The sequence below is a fragment of the Amblyomma americanum genome, chromosome 7 (genome assembly GCF_052857255.1).
Source record: "Amblyomma americanum isolate KBUSLIRL-KWMA chromosome 7, ASM5285725v1, whole genome shotgun sequence".
In the NCBI taxonomy this organism is placed as follows: Eukaryota; Metazoa; Arthropoda; class Arachnida; order Ixodida; family Ixodidae; genus Amblyomma; species Amblyomma americanum.
Window position 1 is genome coordinate 11,530,592 of NC_135503.1, and position 6,000 is coordinate 11,536,591.

The following is a 6,000-nucleotide window of genomic DNA, read 5'->3' on the forward strand; positions in this document are numbered from 1 at the left end:
TCGGCGAGTCAAAGCGTTTCGCATGGTGGTCACTTTCCTCTGCATCATCGTCCAAGTGAGTGGAGGTACCCGTCTCCCTACCGAAGAAAATACATGTAATGGAACAACAGAAGGAGTTGGATGAGGCTAAAGGGGGGGAGGGGGGGGGGGCAATGCAGGATGTTTCTGCGCCCGATTGCATCGGACGCGGCGTCGCGGCAGCCGTTGATGAAGCGTCCCCCCCCCCACTACCTCGGCAGAGGCCCCTTGCTCCTCCGCCGTCAGGCCTCCCTGGTCGATGCCTATCGCGCCTCGCGGGACGATTTAGACTGGCCGAAACCTGTTTCGAGGCGCGAAGAGGTCAAGCCGACCAGGCGGAAAAGAGAGATAGAGAGAGAGGGCGAAAGATGATGGGGAGGCCCCCTCGTCGGATGGGGCAGCGGCGGAGAACTTTCTGATAAAGGAAGAAGCGCGTTAGAAAAGTGGACGAGGATGCGAGGGGGGAGTCGGATGTTACACAGCTTGTATGCACCAGAAGAACGCCGCTCTCGGAGGTGATGGCGATGGGCGGGGGAAGATGCGCGGCGAAAGGGTGTTCCCGAGGAGGAGGAGAGCAAAGAAGCAGGGCTACGCCGGCTATCGCGCCGCAGTACAATGACGGCAGGAGCGGCGGCGCGGATCAGAAAAGAACCTTGCCCAATGATGCGCGCGCGCCCGCTTCGCGGCGGCAAACAGCGTCAACGCCGATGTTTTCGGCAGCGCCGAACAAGGCAGCTATACGTATCTCGAACCCACCCTGCCACCTCTCTCGCTCCCTTCGTAACATTTCTTCCCCTATCTTTTTTCTCCCCCCTCTCTCGGGCCTATATCAACAGAGTGCCCTCCCTCTCCCGGCTCTGGAGGCGCACACGTTGGCCGTCCTAACAGGCGCGCTGCTGCTGCCGCTGCGGTGAGTCCGAAGACACGGCCGGTGTCCGCCCACCGGCGAGCAGCGTCCGCATCAAAAACCGGCCCCGAGCCGCGTCCCGAACCGATTCGGAACGCCCGGTGTACTGCGGAGCAGCCGTGATTAGACACAGCGCCACGCAGCGGCCATGCCTCCTCGCCAGAGCGGAGCCGCGGCACGGAGCTTGTAGTTTCGACGCCCGAGAGGTGTTATCCCCGTGCGTAATTGCGAGCATTATCGCGCGTGAGGCGGATGGAGCGAGCGTCGCTGCGCGCGCTCTTTTCTTGATGCTGGCGGTGGTGCTGTCGCCGCCGTCGTCGATGTTATTACACGGCCGATACGTTGGGCGATAATTGTAACGAGTGTTGAGATTAAGAGTTTGGATGCGGCGGAACCGGCTGCCGTAGATGGATCTCTACGGAGCATTGGCGGCGAGGTAGAGCGAGTTTAGTGCCCACTGAGGTTCGCGTGTGTCGGAGCGAAGAATGACGGAATTTAATGCAAAGCCTCAGTTTCTTCCCGGGCCATCGCACATATTGCTGCTGGCCCTACAGCGACGCCTCTGCCATGAACTGCAAAGATGCTCTTGTACTTCCAGAGGGCTCCGGCGGAGCATGTAATAATAATAATAATAATAATAATAATAATAATAATAATAATAATAATAATAATAATAATAATAATAATAATAATAATAATAATAATAATAATAATAATAATAATAATAATAATTCGTTTTTGGGGGAAAGGAAATGGCGCAGTATCTGTCTCATATATCGTTGGACACCCGAACCGCGCCGTAAGGGAAGGGATAAAGCAGGGAGTGAAAGAAGAAAGGAAGAAGAGGTGCCGTAGTGGAGGGCTCCGGAATCCAGAAATTATTCTCGGGAGCGGCCCTCGTGTAACTTTCTGTATTGAAGTTGGGGGGGAGGGGGAGGTAGAGAGAATGATTTGGGAGAGAGGGGGAAGTCCTCCTCTTGGGATGTCTGCTTGACTTTGGCAACGGCAGAAGGTAGCACACTACTTTCAGACATTCAGACACAGGTTGAGCGATTACCAAAATAATTAATGTAAGGCTCATTCCGCTTGCAACTTGCCATCGCTGCCACCACCATGGGTGCCATGTGGCGTGCCTGGATGGAGCAGGCCGCCTTACAAGGTACTACAGCACAAAAGTGCCATCGTCCTTCTAGTATTGCACTGGTCAAGGAAATACGGTGCATCCAGAGCCATAGCGCCGCCATATTAGAGGCGCCAATCTTGTAGCTCGTGCGTGTCTTTCGGTGACTCGAGGACTCAAGCCTTTCGACTGAAACCACTGCGCTACCTCGCAGCAATGTCAACGTTGAGCCAGTGCAGTTGTGCAGCGCAGGGTTCTTCTATCTACTCTCCTTTTCCTGCTGAGGTGCAACTTGCAAGAACCCGCATGAAAGCGCCTCTGCGAAGCCACTATCTTATATCGACTGCGCTTAGACACTCCATGCACATAACCACATCTTTCTTGTCGCGTGCCATTTCTATGATTCAGTTGCGACTTTGCACGCGGTGTCGAACACTTCCTCCGGCCCACTAGTGTATGGCGTGGCGGATAAAGAAGCTGAAATTATTTTTTTAAACAAATTTTTTTGAGATTCAAGGATCGAATATATGAAGCTCGTAGGTAAAGCTTGCCAAATATTTTCGTGCTAGCTTTCAAAATGGTGGCGTAATCACCGATTAAAGCGTCTACAATCTTCAAGCTTCTTTTCACTGCACCGGAGAAGTGCGGAGAAGCCAGATAATGACGCAGTTTCCGCTGCCTTTGTCCACGTTCTGCTGTGCGTCGTCCGATGCCACCAAACAACGCTTCGTGGGCTTTACCATCGGTGGCATTGGTTTCCTTAGTTTAGCGAGCATTTCTTCGTTGGAAATGTAGCGCCGTACGTGACGTCACAATAGCCTCCCCCCCCCCCCCCCCATCCTACTTGCCTCTACTCAGTGCTTCGTGCTGCGGAGAAACCTGATTGCCGCCGAGGCTTTATTCTCTGGTTACATGACCATTACATATGCCAGCACACAAAGCATTCGCAAGTTTTACATATTCCAGCCCTTTAAGCTCGACACCTTCTAAAACCTCTCGTCTTGACTTTTAAGATCCTGAAGCTGTTCAAGGACTGAGGGACGCTGTAGTGGAAGGTTGCAGATTAATTTCGGTCATCATACATTCTGGCACGTGCGCTGGCATTGGAAAACACATTGTCGTATTCGTATTTCACCCATTTAATAGATACGGGGGTGCTGCGATTGTCATTCGACCCCGTGACCTTGAGATCAGCACGCTATATGCATGCCAAAGCCACAGAGCCACCGCGGCGGGTCCTTGATCAATGTTCCCGCGAGGACACTTAGAGCTGTGCAACCCGCGGATGCGGAATGCGCCATTGGACAACGTCGTATGCGTCGCGTTCCGTGAAACCTGAAGGCTCAGTAAATGAGAGGCGCACTGTAGTAGAGGCACTTTCAAAATGTTTATAGATCGCAGTAGGCTGGCCGTCTGGAGCAATAGTCGAGGGTGAATTCTTTCAGACTGTGAGACACAGACGGAGCAGCGATGCACACACCCGGAGATACGTAAGGTTCATATCGCTCGTTTTTCGTGGCACACAAAGTTGGTGGCCTCCCGCAAAACTTCGCGATCAGAGGACACTTCAAAGTGCAGGAAGAGCGCGTAATAACAGTGATCTCCGACACGTAGATTGTGCCAAATCAGACAGGCCTTACTTATTCAATGGCCCTACAAACAAGCGCGCGCTGAGAACTTCGGCAAGTGGCGTTATATGAGAAACTGTAAACAGGTTTATCGGAGTTGGGAGAAGCCAATCAAAAATCTAGCACGAAGAATTGCGACGCGAAAGAATATACAATAAACCCAATGAAGGAAAGGGCGGCAGGCGAGGGCAGTGCGGCTAATAACAGGGCAGCGGGTTTCACGCCATCAACAAGTCGCCATTACTGTTGGGCCGTCGCCTCTCGGCAGGGAACCGTGCATCGCTGCTCAACCCCCCCCCCCCCCCCTCCATCCTGCCCCCTCCCCCTCCCCTGTCCCGTCGAGAGGCGGCAAAGCAATGGCGTAAGAGGCAGCGTTTTCCATCGCGAACGGCGCCTAATCCAGATAATCAGCACGTGGCATCATCGCAGCCAACACGTCCGCGCGGGGGACGGCGCCAGCAGGCAAGCGCAGGGAACAGCGAGGATAGACGAACGCGAAGATGGAGGCAATTACGAAAAGATCGATCGCACCGATACGCGCCACGACGTCTCGGCGCGCGCAACTCCAGCTCCGCGCCTCGAGTGTTCCGCGCGCGCGGGGTCTGCGATGGCTGGCTTCGTGGGCTGGCTACGCAGTCATGTGTAGCGCATAGATGGAGAGGAGGGCAGGCGAAGTATAGGTGGCGCTGGCAGCCATGGTCAGGCCCCAGGCCACGCCTTATCACGCGCTCACAGGTGTGAACGATCTGCGTCGTGCGGGATGACGCCGGGTGGTGGCGTTGTTGCAGAGGGCACTCGCGACCGCACTACTTCGTACCTTACTGGCAGTAGTTATAGCATGGCCTACAATCTGGTTCGTCCTGGTGCGGTGCGTAGGCAGGCACTCACTGCGCATGCGCCTAGCCTGTCTGGTACATGTATTGTGTTTCTCAGCCAATCGCATCAAGAGCAACGAGCGACTACAGCGCAGCCAGTGGCAGTCAACCGTTCAAGCAATGCCCTGAATTTGGAGCTTTGCTTTTCGTCACTGTCACGCAGCTATCACCCAAAGGCCCCGCATTCTTCTGTCAGCGTTCCAGTTTCACCTTTCTCTGCATTCATCACTCAACGGACGCTCCAACTTCCTTTCTTCGCCTTCGGTTTCTAACGTGATAGCGTAAGTCTCCGGTTATGCAGAGAATAGGCCGTCGTCGTTGGAGTGAGCGAAAGATATGGTACGGTTTTAACGTAGTTAAATCGAGTAGGAAATGCGAAAGCACCTGAGGCAACGCCGCCTCTAAGGCAACCGCATGCAAGATCAAGGTCAAAGTTCAAGGTCAAAACTCAGGGCCAAAGGTCAAACATATACCCTGGGTTTTTCACACCCAGGGTGTGCCCCCCGGGAACGGGGTATGAACCCCGGGTTCGGGGTTAAACCGAACCACTTAAAAGCAGCACAACGCGGTGCTGGAGCAGTGGGAGGTGACGCTGGCCAGCGGCACCATGGAAGACCAGGAGCTGCTAGTCGCCATCGCCAAAGCGTCGGCGGAAGCCACTGGAGTCGTGGACTGAGGACCCCATCCACAATCCGCTCCGGTCTCCTTTTTGCAAATAAATGTTTATTCTCTCTCTCTCTCTCATCTTTGCTAGTGAAGTAGTGCTTGCGCACTAAAATGGACCGGGGTAGGGTGGCTCTTTGCCCCGCCGCGGTGGCTCAGTGGTTAGGGCGCTCGACTACTGATCCGGAGTTCCCGGGTTCGAACCCGACCGCGGCGGTTGCGTTTTTATGGAGGAAAAACGCTAAGGCGCCCGTGTGCTGTGCGATGTCAGTGCACGTTAAAGATCCCCAGGAGGTCGAAATTATGCCGGAGCCATCCACTACGGCACCTATTCTTCCTTTCTTCTTTCACTCCCTCCTTTATCCCATCCCTTACGGCGCGGTTCAGGTGTCCAAAGATATATGAGACAGATACTGCGCCATTTCCTTTCCCAAAAAACAAATTATTATTATTATTAGGGTGGCTCACCAAGCTGCGTGTACGCTCACATGCCCACGATATATGCGCACGTTTTGAATTTGAATTTGCCAGTAGCACTGTGTTTGAATCATTCGGTGAAGTTGCACGCGGTTCAGGTTGGGGTTATGGGCACATATTACACGACCGTATAACGATTGCCTTGAGTCCAGTCTTGTAATGAGAGTTGCCTGGAAGCCAGCGCAACTGAGACTGAAGTCGCCAAGGCCCGGCATAATTTTTTGCTCGACCCGTTTGTCTACAACATGATTGCGTGTCACTTAGTAACTAGCGCAAAAAACAAACAAACGAAAGCACAACGAACAGTGAGGA